We start from the raw sequence: 16,234 nt of genomic DNA on the forward strand, positions 1-16,234 counted from the left end.
AAAAGTTGAATTTGCCGACTAAATTTTTGGTCGCTAAATATATTATTACTGCAACTAATCCATTTAGTCTCTAAAACACTTTAGTCGCAAAAAGTGACATATTCCCGACCAAACATGTCAGTCGCCAATTGTCACATTTCACGACCAAAAGGTTTAATTGCCAATTGTCACATTCCACAACTAAAAAGTTTGGCCACCAATTGTGACATTCCACGACCAAAAATTTTGGTCGCCAATTGTGACATTCTACGACCTCTTAATTTGGTCGCCAATTGTCACATTCCATAACCAAAAAGTTTGGCCACCAAAAGGAATGTTTGCACCAACATACAACAAAATAAACCTGTCATTCATAATAATCTATCCAATCCATTCAATACAATCTGTAATTTACAATAATCAATCAAACCAACAATTCACCTGAATCATGAACATTCAACAAATTATATAAATCATCAAATTCTGAACCTGTTTAATTAAAGTAAGCAACTATTATAAGTTTTCTTCCACAAGTAATTCCAAACTACATATTCCTTCAATTAAAAATCCGTTTGTAATCTATATAATCATCCAATTCACATCCATCTAGCATTAAAATTTAAAACATATTCCTTAAGTGAAGAGTAGAACTCCCTTCGCAGAGCATCAATAGCTTTCATTGATTGAGCAAAAAGAAAATTCTTCCAGCAGTATTCATATCCAACTACGTCTCTTTCAGCTTCTTTCCAGCCCTTATAAGCCCAGAAAAGAGCAAGGTGATCACTGTAATCACGTGAAAATTGTGCTTTTGCTGCTTCTACTAGCTGAAAAGAGAAACACACACAAATTAATTAGTGAAACAGATAAGATAAGATACTCAATTTTTCAGCAAAAGCTATCTATTAGTGAAACCATAATGCCTTGTTACACGTCACTCTGAATAATCTAGACATGAGTCACAAGTTAAAAACTAGATATACATTAGCCAGTTCGCGATGAAATGGCCAATGTTCAAAACCATGGCTAGCACCCTTCGTGAAGACTGCAAAGTGGCCTATTCAGCCACAATAACCACCAATCATCAACTAAATAGCCAATAGAGTTCTTCATTTCTCAGATTTAGATAGGGAATTAAAAACTACTTGAACAACTATACACCATCTGCTCAACAACTTCCTAAGAAAATAAAGAAAAAAGAAAAGGGTAAAAAGGAAAATCTTGAGTTTTATCTTGTAATTGGTTTTTAGAAAACTAAAATTCTATTGCACAAAGCTGTAGTAAGCACAGTTGCAGGAATACTTGTAACTCAAGTACTTGTACTACATAATTCAAAACGTAAAGAAGATACAAAGATACAAAATTCTTTCTTTCTGTTCTTTCTCGCTTCTTTTTATTTTTAGTTTTCTTATGTCTGATTTTCTGGCGGTGCTTGGGAACTTGGTTTTTTGATTTTTTTTTTTGTTTTTTTTTACTAAAAGACAAATTTGTTACAAAATCAAAAAAAAAAAAGTTCAAACAAAATATCACATCAAACCCCATAATCATTTTATTTTTTCTCTCACAAATATCACATCCAACCACAAAAAAATCCAACTATCTTCCCAAGCACAAAAAAAAATTTCTCCAGTAATATCCTACAACTAAAAAAACTTACAAAAAAATCCACTTCTCAAACACTCACTCTTACTTATCCTCAGATAGCAAGGTCCTATTGTGAATGAAACCAAAAAAAACCCTAGAACTAAAAGAAAACTTAGAAATCAATCTAATGTACTGATATTGTCAGTGAATTGAGATAGATGTGAAACTAACAAAAACTAAAACTAAAATTGAAGAAATTAACAAACTTCAAATCCAAGCACAAACAAATGCACTACAATACATTATCTTTGCCCACTACAACAAAACTAACTATTTACGGCATTATGTTTATAGCATGTGTTAAATGTATGTCGTAGTTAGTACATGCTACGACATTTTTTTTTTTTGCAAGTCGTTAATGTTTTGTCAATAACAGCATATATACCATGTAAGTCGTTAATTCATATATTTATAACATGCAAAAGTATGCCGTAAAAAATGTATGTTTTTACGACTTACAAAAATATGTCATAAAATATTTACACTTAAGACGACATACATTTCATGTTGTAAAATATTATAACTTTACACGACATGCTAATGAATGTCGTGAAAACTTCTACAAAAAAAAAAAAAAAAAATTCGATCCAATTTTTTTATGACATGCAAAAGTATGTTGCAAAAAATTGTGTATTTTCACGGCATACAAAAATATGTTATAAAATATTTGCACTTAAGACAATATACAATTCATGTCATAAAATATTAAATTTTATATTTTTTTGAATTTAGTGATTTTTTTAGAAAATTAAAAAATATTTTCCTTCTAAATATATGTAAATTATTTGAATTTAAAAAGTTAAAAAAAAATTATTTAAAAATTTATGTCACACTCCCTCTCATTCTAGATCCATACATGTTTTGGTCCCAAACCCTCTCATTCTCTAGAGAAATTATATTTTAATTATAAATAATAATAATAAAAAATTCTAGATGTTCTTAAATATTTATAAATTTCTAGTAGATATGAGAAATTTTTAGTTTTTTTTTCCCAATAAACTAGATATTCTATTTATAATCTAGATTTTTTTAATACAAAAATAATTTATAAACTTATACTTAAATCTTTTTGTCTAAAATTTTCTACTCTCATTTTTTTTATTATTAATATTATTAAAATTACACATTCTTTGCATATCAATTTTTTTATTTATTAATATTGTCATTTGTTTGCATCCCACAGAACATATGCTAATTCTCATTTGAGGTATACGAAATAAAGTTAATCTCTGTTTAATATTAAATAAAAAAAATAAAAAATACTTCTTATGTGATAAAAATATATTATTATATTAAGATTTATGTTCATATTAGAGAGGTTAGTTAAACAATATTAAGAATTTTAATTATTAAATATTCTACATAATATAAGATCTACATTATGAGTTTCACTCCTATATGACTATTTGGTATAATATTTAATAATTTATTTAGAGTTTATGACATTTTTTATATAAGTTATATATAATAAAATATTTTTATGTTATGTGATTAATGTATCATTTTTGTCTAATTTTAAATATAAATTAATTTTAAAAATAAATTATGAAAAACTTTGTCGTTTGGTAACACTTAGGTGCCGTTTGGTAACACTTACGTTTTCTATTTTCTGTTTATATTTATAAAAATTTAAAAAACTCAAATAAAAACTTGTTTGGTAAAATTTTTGATTTATAAATCAGTGATCTCAATTTATAAATTTGGCCAAAAAATAAAAACACAAAAAATGTGTTTCCATTTTGAGTTTTAAGTTTTTTTTTTTTTACCACCCAATACTAGCCACCACCCGCCATAATTTTCCACCATCGTCTTCCGCCACCACCATCCACCAGCCACCCCCCACCACCACCTGCCACCACCACTCACCACCCACCACTCGCCACCATCAGCCACCTGCTACCCACTCGCCACCACCATCCACCCCTCGCTACCGCCACCATCCACCTGCCATCCCCCCGCCACCACCCACTACCCGCCACTACCATCCACCGCCACCACCACCACCCGCCACCTACTTGCCACCACCACTCACCAGCCACCTGCCACCACTAGCCACCTGCTATCCACCTGCCACCCACCTGCCACCACCCACTCGCTACCAGCTACCACCTACCACCCGTCACCGTCACCGTACCCACCACCACCACCCGCCACCACCCACCACCACCACCACCACTCGCCACCACCCTCCACCTACTACCACCACCCACTACCCGCCGCTACCACCACCACCACCACCTACTTGCTACCACCCATCACTCGCCACCGTCACCTACCCACCCACCTTCACCACCCACCACCCATCCGCCACCACCCACCACTATCGGCCACCACCACCCACTCGCTACCACCCACCACCGTCACCCACCCACCCACCACCACCATCCGCTACCTACCCGCCACCACCACCCGTCACCCGCCACCACCCACTACCCGCCACCACCACCACCACCACCCACTCACTACCACCCACTACCCGCCACCGTCACCTACCCACCACCACCACCACCACTACCACCACCCACCCGCCACCACCCACCACCACCAGCTACCCACCACCCACCGTCATCACTTTTCACCACCATCTTCTGCCGCCACTTATCACCACTTGTTATTTCTCACTCTTTTTTATATTTTTAAATTTTTGTAAACATTTTGTCAATTATCAAACAGGTTTGTAGTTTATGTTTTTTTCTAAAAATAAACAAAAACCAGTTTATAAAATTTTTGTAAATATAAACTGAAAACGTTTTCAATTTTCTGTATATATTTACAAAAATTTTAAAAACTCAAATAAAAACTTGTTTGGTAAATTTTTGATTTATAAATCAGTGATCTCAGTTTATAAATTTGGCCAAAAAATGTAAACTCAAAAAATGTATTTCCGTTTTGAGTTTTTTTTTTTTTTTACCACCCAACACTAGCCACCATCCGCCACCATTTTTCACCACCGTCTTCCGCTACCATCACCCACCACCCACCCCCACTACCACCACCACCACCCGCCACCTACTACCCACTTGCCACCACCATCCATCTCTCGCTGCCACCACCACCACCCACTACCCACCTGCCATCCACCTGCCATCCACCTGCCATCACCCACCACCACCCACTACCCACCACTACCACGCACCACCCACCTGCTGCCACCATCCACCAGCCGCCGCCACCAGCTGCCCACCACCACCAGCCACCCGCCACCCACCTGCCATCACCACCCACCACCGTCACCACCACCACCCACTCGCTACCACCCACCACCCGCCACTGTCACCCACTCACCCACCCACCCACCCACCACCACCCGCCATCCGCCATCTACCTGCCACCACGACCTACCACCCGCCACCACCACAACCATCACCCACTCGCTACCACCCACCACCCGTCACCCACCATCACCACCCGCCACCTACTCGTTACCACCCGCCACCACCCGCCACCACCATCACCACCGCCACTACCCGCCACCACCCGTCATCCACCACCCGCCACTACCACCACCACCCGCCACCAACACCACCACCCACTTGCTACCACCCACTACCCGCCGCCACCACCCGCCACCACCCACCACCACCCGCTACCCACCACCCACCGTCACCACTTTCCACCACTGTCTTCCGCCGCCACTTGCCGTCACTTGCCATTTCTCACTCTTTTTTATATTTTTAAATTTTTTTAAACATTTTGTCAATTATCAAGCGCGTTTGTAGTTTATGTTTTTCTAAAAATAAACAAAAATCAGTTTATAAAATTTTTGTAAATATAAACTGAAAACGTAAACATTACCGTTACCAAACCGACCCAAAATTTGATATATCCTTCCATGTTTTTACCTATTGTTTTCTGATTTAATTTCAATTATTCCCAAAAACACATATTAATTATTTATTATTATCCTCATGGTCATCTCTATCTTTCTCCTAAATTCTCCAAAATTCAGCGGAAGCTCCAAAGCTTCTGCTTACTAAAACCAGACTCTTACTTTCACAACCAAATTCGCATACATTTTCAGAGGGACAAAGCTCATTGACGATCATCTTTTCATCTCAGACTCTCTCTGTCACTGCTATTTCAGTTCTCTATTCGGTAATTTCACTCTTGATTCTGTGTTTTTTTCGTTGTTTTGATCTCAATCTCTACTTATTTTCACAAGTATAGATTGATTAGGTCGTATTTTTCAATATCAGCATTGTTTTCAATTCTTGATTCCTTTAATTCCGTCTCCAATTTTTATTTCAATGTTCTTAATTCACTCTCTCTCTCTCTCTCTCTCTCTCTCTCTCTAGAGGCACGCAGAAACACGCACTCTCTCTTGCTCTCTCTTAATCAAGAATTGATTCCGAGCCACAGTGATGTTAGTTACACGAGCACCAATCGATTGATTCCGAGCTTGGCCGTTTGATTCTAATTCCAAGCTTGGAGTTCGATTCTGATTCTGAGCCCCTTCCACAGATTTGATTTCTTTGTGAGTTTCTAACTTATTCAATTTCCTCTCATTCTAGAAGCGTTCGTATTTGATGCAATTGGTGTGTTAGGTTAAATGACGGTGAAATGATTGTCAATGATGGATTGGAATTAATTATGTGATTTTTTTGTGATGTTTCTCTGTGATTTGATTGGATTAATTTTGAAAGCAAGTGTCTTCATTCAATGTTTGTTAACCATTTCTGATCTAAGGCCCTATTTGTTTCGCTGGATATAAAATGGAGGATATAATATGATGTGGGATTTAGTTAGGATATATAATGAATAGGATATATGTATTGGATAGCATATCCATGTTTGTTGACTTGATATATAAGATTGGATATATGTTATGCATGTTTGTTTTACAAAATATATTGTGGGATATAACAAGTAATTTCCAAAATTGCCCTCATAATATTATATTATATTAAATTAAATTAAATAATATTATATTATATTAAATTCAAAATTTATATTATATTAAATTAAATTCAATAATATTAAATTAAATTAAATAATATTAAATTATATTAAATTCAAAATTGTATTAAATTAAATAATATTATATTAAATTCAATTCAATTCAATAATATTTATATTAAATTCAATTCAATAATTATATTAAATTAAATTAAATTAAATTAAGTAATATTATATTATATTAAATTCAATTCAATAATATTATATTAAATTAAATTAAATTCAATAATATTATATTATATTAAATTCAAAATTTGTATTAAATTAAATTAAATAATACTATATTATATTAAATTAAATAATATTTATATTATATTAAATTCAATAATATTAAATTAAATTCAATAATTATATTATATTAAATTCAAAAAAATATATTAAATTATATTATGTTAGATAGACAAAAGGGTAAATTGAACTTTTTACATCATATCCCAACCAAGGGGATATGATATAATTAGGAATGGCAACGGGCCGGGGCGGGCCGGGGATCACCCTCCCCGTCCCCGATCCCCGAAACTACCATGTTCTCCATCCCCGGCCCCGATCCCTGGCGGGGAATCCATCAACCCCCCCAGCCCCGCCCCCTACGGGGCTCGGGTTTCCCCGACCCCGGTTTATCCCCGTACTCATCATCAACAACATCATTCACAATCAGCAACATCATCAAAAAAAAAAAAAGTTCAAAAATCATCAACATAAACATCATCAACGGCAGTAAGCAACATCATAAAAAAAAAAATTTAATCAACACATCATCAAGGCAGCAACATCATCAAAAAATAAATAAAAAAAGTAAAGACAGATCTGGCGGAGGGATAAACCGGAGGCGATGGTAGAGACAGATCTGGCGGAGGGATAAACTGGAGGCGATGGAGGACGACGGAGGCATGGACGATTGCGACGACGACGGAGGGAGGGAGATCGGCGTGAGGGGAGTGTTTTAGAAAGAGAGAGAGAGCCGGTGAGGGGGTGACGGAGGAACGATCGATCGACGTCCGCAGTGACGGAGGAACAACCAGAGAGACGGAGGATCGACGTTGGTAGCCGTGTGACCAGAGAGAGAAGAGAGAGAGCGCTGTAGTCTATATGATGTGTGTATGTGAAACCCTAGAATGAGTCCAAGAACAGAGAAAGCATATATATATATATATATATTTAGGGAGGGGTACCACGGTAATTTCAGATCGGGGTGAACAGATACGGGGATGGGGTCGGGGTCGGGGTCGGGGCCGGGCCGGGTTCGGGGCTGGGGAAGGTATCACCGTCCCCGGCCCGAAAATGATCGGGGATTCATTTTTAAATACCATCCCCTACCCGTCGGGGGTATTTTTCGGGGAAAAATCGTTCCAATCGGGGTCGGGGGGTCGGGTCCCCGTTGGGCCGGTTTCAAATTGCCATCCCTAGATATAATGGGTGGTGGTATTGTATATCCTCCACTTTTGAGGGATATACAATCCCACCGGATATTATATCCCCTTCAAAAAAAAATTGCAAACATGGGATATATGGACCCCATCGGATATAATATCCAATCCCAATCTTCATATCCCTAATCAAACAGGGCCTAAGTTTTGTCTTCATTTTGGTTCTCCGGAGAAATTTAGAGTATGAATTGTGGCTTATTGAGTTCCATTCATTTTGAAAGTAAATGTTGCTCTATTTCTGCTTCAAATGGCAAGCATATTACTTAAAAAAGACTAAGCAGATTGTGGCTTACCGTTTTCTGCATCGCATAACTAGTTCAGTCTAGGTTCATCCAAGGTTGGAGCACAAAATGTTGGTACATATCATTGAGTCAGCTTGAAAACATTGTCTTTTGTTTCGTGATATGGATAGTCTACAGGGGATAAAACAATATCTGGATATAAGAGAAGCTGGGATTTTGGTTCTCAATTAGACTTTTTGTATGTGGATTTTGGTTCTCATTTGTATGTGGATTCTCTGGAAATGCTGGTTAGGTTTTTTTTTTTTTTTTGGAATTATTCAATCTGTTTCTCATAGAATATATATGCTTTGTAATTCCTAACCATGAAATAGCTTAGATTTAGAAAACATGTTCATTATCTTCTAGGGTTATATTTTGTATGCTGCTATGGAACTCTGTTCCATATGTGATGGATTTAACTGATTTTGAAGTTAGTTTTCATTGAGATAAACATTCTTATTTCTTCAATTATTTCTTTTGAAGTTAGCTTTCCTGTGATATTCTACATTTCTTTCTTTGTTTTTTGTTTTGTTGTTGCTTTTACATTCTTATTATTGTGTCAATTATTTCGCATTCGGCATATAATGTTTGTTTTTGCTATATATGGTGTAGAAACAATGGCAGTTCCTTTGATTACCAAGAAGATTGTGAAGAAGCATGTAAAGCAGTTCAAGAGGACCCAAAGTGATTGGAAGATCTCTGTGAAGGTATACGTTTTGTCTGCACTGTTTTATTATTTGCAGATAAAGAACTGCTACTTTATTTGCATTGAATGTAACTGCCAGTTGAGTTTCATTAGAATGCAGAATATTCCTGTATATGCGTGCACACATTTGATTGCTTCATTTTTCAGATCTATTGTAAAGCTAATATTATATCCTGAAGTTTTGTTGGATGTCTTGAGCATGAGAATTGTTTATAGCATGCTTATTTTTGTGTAGGACTATGTGTTTCGTGTTGTATTGATTGTCCCAAATGTAGTCCTTTCAAAGATAATTTGGCAAGTTCAAGGGTTGAACTATTTCTGCTATAATTATTATTGATGTTTATTGGTTTAAGTTTTCAGAATATTGTTCATTCCTTGTTCAGTGCCTGATCAACCAAGAGTATACTATACATATACATTTACAGTGTCTATCTGAATGCATGAGAAAAGGTAGAATTGATTTTATTTTTGAGTGAGGGGAGAATCATTGTGATTGGTGATTATTGTTTGAGTGTTGGAGCATTTGGGGTCAAGTGGATGAAGTATGTTTTAAATTTTGGTGCAAAATAAATTTCGTCTTCACACAAATTGGAATTTGAAAGCATACTTTATTTCCTTCCTAGAAAGACATTTGTAATTAAGAATGTGGCGAGTTTCAATTTACTCGGGGTTTCTTGGTTAAGGATGTTGCATATATATTTTTATTTATGCCAATATTTTATTTGGTTTCATGGATGTTTGCATATGCTTATGTGCATTTGAACCTTGGACCGTTTTGTTGGCTCTGCTGTTCAAGTTCTGTTAACTGGTTAAAGAAAATGCTTGCGTTTCTTTGGCTTGTCTTTTTTAATGGTTAATGTTTTATTCGCTAACATATGATTTTTTTGTTTTGTTTGATGCATGTAATTGTGTATGACAACCAAGCGAGTGCAAGCCCAAGGGTATTGATTCCCTGTGTGAGGAGGAGGAAGTTCAAAGTATGCGTTCTCATGCCTAACATCGGTTATAGTTCAGACAAGAAGACTCGCCATTATCTTCCTAATGGGTTTAAGAAATTGCTTGTTCACAATGTCAAGGAGCTAGAAATTTTGATGATGCACAATAGGTGACGTGTTTTTTCTTGAATTAATTGCTTCATAATAAATAATCTGTCTTTCTAACATGCCCCCCCCCCCCCCCCCCCCCACTCCTGTAGAGCCCTGACTCCTAAAATATATTTTATTTCAAGATAATAATGACCTGAATTTGTCACTCATCATCACACCTTATGGATTGTTGTAATTTCAGGACTTACTATGCTGAAATAGCACACAATGTGTCGACTCAGAAAAGGAAGGAGATTGTTGAGCGTGCAGCACAGCTAGATATTGTTGTTACCAACAAATTGGCCAGGTTGCGCAGCCATGAAGATGAATGGTCATTGGTACGGGATATTAGATATGTATTTGCCTTGAATTACTCACTTTGCATTAGGTTTATCACAACTTTGGATCATTCAGCTTTTGTGGGAATTTTTGTTTTAAGTTTTACGGTTTTGTTGCTAAATCTATTGCTACACTTAGCTAGTTACAACGTTTGTTGCTTATGTCTTGTTAGTGATTAAGCCGTGACATTTCATGTTTTTGAAATATATCTGGTATATGTGGTGATAATTTTATGCTTGTTATATACCAGATGCTCTGCAAGGCTTCACTGATTTGTTCAAGAAAATTCTCATTCAAGTTTTATGTTTTCTAGCTGGTGCATTAGGACAATTGAGCTTGCCTACCTTTTTTTATTTTATTTATTTATTTATTTATTTATTTATTTATTTATGTTGGTACTTACATTGTGATTATTGTGTTTAGTGTTAAAAGTCATTGTGATTATTGTTTCTACGGCATACAAAATTATGTCATAAAAAGTGTAATGATTTATGACATGCAAAAAAATGCCATCTAAGATTATATACGGCATACAAAGTATGTCATGTATATATTAAAAATGGCCTTCTACAACATACAAAATTATGTCATGAAAAGTGTGATGATTTATGACATGTAAAAAAATGCCGTAAAATATTATATACGGCATACAAAGTACACCATAAATATATTCAAAATAACCTTTTATGGCATGCAAAATTTTACCGTGGAAAGTATGATGATTTATGGCATGACAAAAAATGTCGTAAAAAATTATATGACATACAAAGTATGTCATTAATGTTTAATTTATTATTTTTTACAACTTTACCTGCATGTCGTAAATGATGCTCAACTTTTCACGACATGTCATATAACGACATATGTGTGCATGTCGTGAAAGAGTTTTTACGGCATGCATTACAAGCTGTAAAAATTCAATTTTGTTGTAGTGGTCATTACCTAAAAACCTAAAAAAAGTATTACCCCTGCTCAAATGAGCATAGGTACTACTTTTTTTTTAAAGCTTAAGTTCAGTTTTCAAAATCAAAATATATCTTAAAATTGCAATTCCTTCTTCCATTTTCTCATCATCCAAGTAGACAACAAAATTAAGAATTCAGCTAACTAATGCTATTTACTTCTAGAAGGCTAAGTTGAGCTAGAATATTTTAAATTCCCAATCCAAGTACTGAGAAACTTAAAAAGTTCAAATTCTTCCCTTCATTTCTCTTTACTACATTTACTCAACAACCGAACAGAGTATAATAAAAAACCCCAGAAGTACATAAAGAGAGGATAGTAACTAATGCCTCGATTTTCCCATAATCCAATTAGACAACAAAATTAAGAATTCAATTAACTAATGCTATCTACTTCTACTACGCTAAGTTGGGTAAAACTTTTTACATTCCCAATTCAAGTAATGAGAAACCTAATAAATTCAAAATTTCCTTCTCTTTACTAGATTTTCTAGGAAACCAAATGGAGTGTAATCAAAAACCCAAAAAACATATAGAGTTAAGAATCCAATTAAAAAATCTTGTTTACTTTCTAGGTGGCTGCTAAGTTGAGCAGAAACTTCAAAAATCCCAATCCAAGTACTGAGAAGTGTAATAAATTCAAAATTCTTCATTTGAATTTTGATGTTTCTGCTCAACTATTACATTTGTCAAAAAAGTAAAATATTTGTCAAAAAATATTTTAAAAAATTAATAAATACATAAGAATACGAAAAATGTATTGATTTCTCATTTATTTTTATTTTTATTTTTAGTATTTAGTGAATTTTTTAAATATTTTTTCACAAATATTATACTTTTAAAGTGTATTTATATTTGGTATATCTAAAAAATTTTTTAAAAATTAGAATATAACATTTAGCGAAAATAAAAAAAAAATACAGAAAATAAAAAATTTCAATTTTCTGAAAGGTGAATACTGAAAATCCAAACCAAGCAAGCAGATCATATCCTTCGTAAAATTATATAAAATTGACAAGTAAGGTAGTTTTGCTTTTTTTAATTTTTTAATGAAACTAATTTTTAGTCTTAAAAAATTAAATTTGAATCAAGTTTCAGAAAATCAAACCAACACATGGCCACCCCCTCAACTTCGGAAAGAGTTTTGATTTTGTTAATTCAGTTATGTCAACTTTGGGTTTTGTGGGCTCATTTTGAGACCAATTTTGGTGATTGGAACCATTCACTTTTTACAATTTATTGACTAGAATATTCATAAAAAAAATCAAGAAAATACGATATCAGTAACTATATGTTCAAAACACATTTAGATGAATAATTTGACAGAATCCAAACTCCTTTAGAAAGTTTTAAAGGAATTGAAATTTTGACGAATTGGTAGATCATTAAAAGTTTAGGTGAAGCTCTCAGTGGTTGAAAGCAAATTTATGAGAGAGATTACAAAGAAAATGTGAGAGAGAGAAAGAGAAGAAGGTGAAGAAGAAGAAGAAAAAGAAATGTGAAATTGGAATATGAACGAACGAGAGAGAGGAATGAGAGCAGATGGAGGCCATAGCACCCATACATACGCAATCAATGGATTAAGGCTTTGAAACTAATGGAAGAGAAAGGAAAAAGAAGGGGAAATATATCAAACGACTAAGATCAAACCCATATTTAGGATCTCAGGCAACGGTGACCAACAATGAGATAAATCGGTGCTCTGATTGCCGACGAACACGATGAGAAGCAGTGAGGAGAGCTATTTCGTGGCTGGTGGAGCGACGGTGAGAGAGGAAGTGGAGAGCAGCAGAGAAGGAGCGGGAGAGGGAGAGAGACGCTGAAGAGAGAGAGGCGCTGGTTTGTTTAGGGTTTGGTTTGGAAACAAAATATATAAATCCCTCCAATTTGCGACTAAACATTATTGGTCGCCAATTAATTTTATAAATCCCTCCAAAATTTGAAATGTCTCCCTTCAAATATTTTATTTCTTTGGCAACTAAAATTTTTTTTGGTCGCTAAAAATAAATTTTTGATGACCTAACTTTTGGTCGCCAAAGAAAAAAAGTAAATTATTATTTTTCATTAGGCGACTAAATAATTTTAGTAGCTAAAACTAATTATACAACGACTACAATATTTTTTAGTCATTGAAAATAAAATTTTTGGTGACCAAACTTTTGGTCACCAAAACAAAAAAATAAATTTTTGGTTGTCATTCGGCGATTAAATAATTTTAGTAGCCAAAACTAACTATACAGCGACTACGATATTTTTTTGTCGCTGAAAATAAAGTTTGGCAACCAAACTTTTGGTTGCCAAAGCTAAAAAGAAATTTTTTATTTTTTATTTTTCATTCGGTGACTAAATAATTTTAGTAGCCAAAACCATCTATATAGCGACTAAAATATTTTTTAGTCGCTGAAAATAAATATTTGGCGACCAAACTTTTGGTCGCAAAAAAACCAAAGTAAATTTTTGTTTTTTATTCAGCGACTAAACAATTTTAGTAGCCAAAACTATCTATACAGCGATTAAAATATTTTTTTGTCGCTGAAAATAAATATTTGGCGACCAAACTTTTGGTTACTAAAGATAAAAAGTAAATTGTTGTTTTTCATTTGGCGACTAAATAATATTAGTAGCCAAAACTAACTATACAGTGACTATTTTAGTCGCTAAAAATGAATATTTGGTCGCCAAAAATAAAAAGTTAATTTTTGTTTTTCATTCGGCGACTAAATAATTTTAGTAGCCAAAACTAATTATACAACGACTACAATTTTTTTTGTAGTCACCAATTGTGGCAAATTTAGCAACTAAATTTTTTTTCGTCCCCACTAATCAATACACCCCGACCAAAAAAAATTAGGAACTAAATATTGTACTTTTGCCAACTAACATAATTTTTGGTCGCCAATTCCACAACTTTTGGCGACCAAAATATTTTTAGTCTACAAAAGTGGTCACTAAAAGTGTATTTTCTTGCAGTAAAGAAAAAAAAAATTTAAATACTCAATCCATGTTTTACATAACAATAACATAAAAACCAGTTGTATAAAGAAAACATTGACAATGCTTATCTTTTACTTTTACTTTTACTTTAATTTTAACAATGGTTGGAAAAGGGAAGAAAAAAAAAAATTTGTTAAACAGAAAAGAAAAAAAAAATGAAACCGTGGAGGAAAGAGAAGAGATAGAATATGTCATAATTGAATCCAATACTTTTGTACTTTTTCTGATAGAGAAAACCATCGTAGAAAGAGAGGAAGAAACCAAAAATTACATAAGAAAAATGATAAAAGTAACTGATTATAGAAGAGAAGAAGTGTAGAATAGTTAATTGGAGAAGGAGTTGGTTGAATGGGAATAATGTAGATGATTTTTTTTTATATAATTATTATCTAAATTTCACAGGGCAAAAGTTTCAAGTGTCCAAAGTAAGTGTTTATTTTTAATATTGTATAGATGCACTCGTGAAACAAGGCCTGTGGTTTACTTACACAATTTATTTTTTTTTAAATTTTACTTTTTGACTTTAATGTAGAGTTTGTTTTAATGGGAAAAAAATATAATGGAATGCTTTTCTTGTAAATATTAAAAAATAATAATTTCATTGTATTTCACAAAATTTAATGGCATTCAGCCTTTATTTCAATTAATTAAATATTATTTGAGATTATTATTCCAAAATAAGATTTTTCTTCTCATAATTGAATATAGTAGAAGATTAAACAAATTGAATTATTCATATTATAAGATTCGTCTAGCACATCATCTATAAAAAAAAAATTAAATTAATCGGATATGTTTTAAATTTCAAAATTGAACTACATGCTATTTTTCAAAAATAAGAAACATTTATATCTAACAATTGGAGAAAACAAGAAAAAATTATCCTTTTTATAAAATAAGAAAAAATTATAAAAAATTCCATTTGCACACCATACAAACTCTCAGTACATACTACAAAATGGTGTTATGATATAAATTTTCGAACAAAAGTCAACCATTCGGATTTAAAGTTATGAATAAAAATAAATTATTTAAATATACATTACATTCAATTATTTATATCCAAACAACTATTTTATATTCATAAATTTATATCCGAACATTTGACTTTTGTTCGGATATTATATCTGAATACTATTTGTGGTGTGTACTAAGAGTTTGCACTGTGTGCAAATACAATTATCCAAAAATGATACCTCTATGAAAGCTAAATAAATAAATTAATTAATTAATTTTACACAGAGTCTATCTAATATATATATATATATATATTAGTGTATAAGTTAAATTAATCCAATTAAATCATTAACAAAGACATTATTAAGAATAATAATTTTATGAGTATTCAATATTTATTGTTTATAAATTATTTTAAGGATTCAACATGATAATTATCTTTGCTAAATAACTTAGTTAAAAACATTAGTGCGTTAATTTTAATAAACCAAAAAAAAAAATCCAGAATTTCAGATTTTCTGTGACAAAGAATGCCACTTGTTTATTTGCATGTCAATATAGGGAATAAGGCTCCCTTATGCTTCTTGGATTTGGAAAACACGAATAGACCTAAGAGAATGATTGAGAGAGAGAGAGAGAGAGAGAGTCTCAGGAGTCTATTTATACGTTTACTTACAGTACACATTCCTTATTCAACTAAGCGGCGGGAAATTTTGTGAGCAAGGTTAAAAGAAGAAGAGTAGAGGATCAAGAAAGTTACATATTTTCTTATCATTTCATCATTTCATTTTAACCCTACTACTAAGTAAAATCCTCTCAACCCTTTCATTTTTTCTAATTGTTGAAATTTTCATATTGTATTCATATGATAAAATGACTAAATTTGTAGACAAAATTTTATTTATAG

At 33.3% G+C, this 16,234-nt stretch overlaps 1 long non-coding RNA gene across 1 annotated transcript; it reads left to right on the forward strand.

Moving 5' to 3' along the window:
• Window positions 1–5,472: 5,472 nt before the first annotated feature.
• LOC114280984 (uncharacterized) lies at window positions 5,473–10,095 on the forward strand. Its single transcript, XR_014329466.1, has 4 exons — window positions 5,473–5,715; window positions 5,916–6,094; window positions 8,897–8,991; window positions 9,915–10,095. It is a non-coding gene; the product is annotated as an uncharacterized LOC114280984 (long non-coding RNA).
• The last annotated feature ends 6,139 nt before the right edge of the window (window positions 10,096–16,234 follow it).

The sequence above is a fragment of the Camellia sinensis genome, chromosome 5 (assembly GCF_055761805.1).
Source record: "Camellia sinensis isolate YWXY chromosome 5, ASM5576180v1, whole genome shotgun sequence".
Lineage (NCBI taxonomy): Eukaryota > Viridiplantae > Streptophyta > Magnoliopsida > Ericales > Theaceae > Camellia > Camellia sinensis.